Source organism: Zingiber officinale, chromosome 1B, assembly GCF_018446385.1.
Source record: "Zingiber officinale cultivar Zhangliang chromosome 1B, Zo_v1.1, whole genome shotgun sequence".
Taxonomy (NCBI): domain Eukaryota; kingdom Viridiplantae; phylum Streptophyta; class Magnoliopsida; order Zingiberales; family Zingiberaceae; genus Zingiber; species Zingiber officinale.
The window spans coordinates 77,163,223-77,165,223 of NC_055986.1; positions in this window are offsets into that span (position 1 = coordinate 77,163,223).

A 2,001-nucleotide genomic window follows, 5' to 3' on the forward strand; every position below is an offset into this window, starting at 1 on the left:
AAGATATCGAATGTCCACTAATCAAATGAGTTATTGACAATTCACTTAATTAATATCTAATTTCAAGAGTAGTATCACTCAACCTTATTGTCATGTCGGACTAAGTCCACCTACAGGGTTTACATGACAATCCTTATAAGCTCCTCTTGGGGACATCATCAACCTAGATTATAAGGACACAGTTTCATTCTATAATCAACAACACACAATATAAATAATATCATTTCCCAACTTATCGGGTCTATTGATTTATCAAACTAAATTACACTCTTTGATAAATTAAAGAAATAAATATTAAGTATACGTGCTTGTTATTATATCATGATTAAGAGTACACACTTCCATAATAACAGAGGTCTTGTTCTTTTAAAGAGTCAGTATAAAAAGAGACTATCTCAAATGGTTCTGCTCAATATACTCAGAGTGTACTAGTATAATTTTATAGTCAAGATAAACTAATATCAAATTACACTACGACTATTCCAATGGTTTGTTCCTATCCATATTAGTCGTGAGCTACTATTTATAATTTATAAGGAATTGATAACATGATCTTCTGTGTGTGACACCACACACCATGTTATATACAATATAAATTAATTGAACAGCTACACTTAGCATATAAATGTAGACATTTGATCAATGTGATTCTTAATTTCAAAATAAATGTTTACAAAAAGCAAGGCTTTAGTATACACTCTAACAATCTCCCACTTATACTAAAAAACTATGCTGCCATAAACGCTGTCATACATCTAACTCTCATCCCTTCAACATACCGATCAAAAGCTTTCGCCGGAAGGGCCTTAGTGAAAGGATCTGCCAGGTTATCTGCTGATGCAATCTTGGCGACAACAACTTCTCCTCGCTTTACGATGTCTCGTATTAGGTGGTACTTGCACTCTATGTGTTTACTCACCTTATGGGCTCGTGGTTCCTTCAAGTTTGCTACTGCACCGCTATTATCACAATAAATTATGATGATTTTGGGAAAACCAAGAATCACATCTAAGTCCATTAGGAAGTTCCTAAATCATACAGCTTCTTTGGCTGCCTCAAAGGCTGTCACATACTTAGCTTCCATGGTTGAATCTGAAACGCATTTCTGCTTAACACTCCTCCATGTTATGGCTCCATCTCCTAAAGTAAACGCATAGCCTGATGTATACTTACTATTGTCCCTATCTGATTGGAAGTCAGAATCCGTGTAACCCACAGGGAGCAAATCATCTGCTTGGTAAACCAGCATATAATTTCTTGTCCTTCTCAGGTACTTCAATATATGCTTTACAGTAGTCCAATGTCCCTTCCCAGGGTTACTATGATATCTGCTAACCATGCCTATGGAAAAACAGATATCCGATCTCGTGCACAACATAGCATACATTAGGCTTTCTACAGCTGAAGCATAAGGAACTGCCTTCATCTCTTATATCTCCTTTGATGTCTTCGGAGACATCTCTTTAGATAAAGCTACTCCATGTCTAAAAGATAGAAAACCTTTCTTGGAGTCTTGCATGCTAAAACGAGCTAGGATTGTATCGATATATGAAGTTTGGGATAAGCTCAACATTCTTTTTTTGCGATCCCTTATTACTTTTATCCCAAGAATATGTGCGCATTCTCCCAAGTCCTTCATATCAAATTGCTTGGACAACCATACCCTTACTTCCGACAACACTTTGATATTGTTTCCATCTAACAAAATGTTATCTACGTATAGTACAAGAAATATCACCACGTTTCCGTTACACTTCTTGTATACACAAGACTCATCCGGACACTGAATAAATCCATACGACTGGATTACATCATTAAACCAGATGTTCCAAGACCTTGAAGCTTGCTTCAGTCCATAAATAGACCAATTTAGCTTACAAACTAGATGCTCTTTGCCCTTTGCTATGAACCTCTCTGGTTGCTTCATATGGATATTTTCTTCAAGACTTCTGTTAAGGAAAGCTATCTTGACATCCATTTACTAGACTTCATAATCCATAT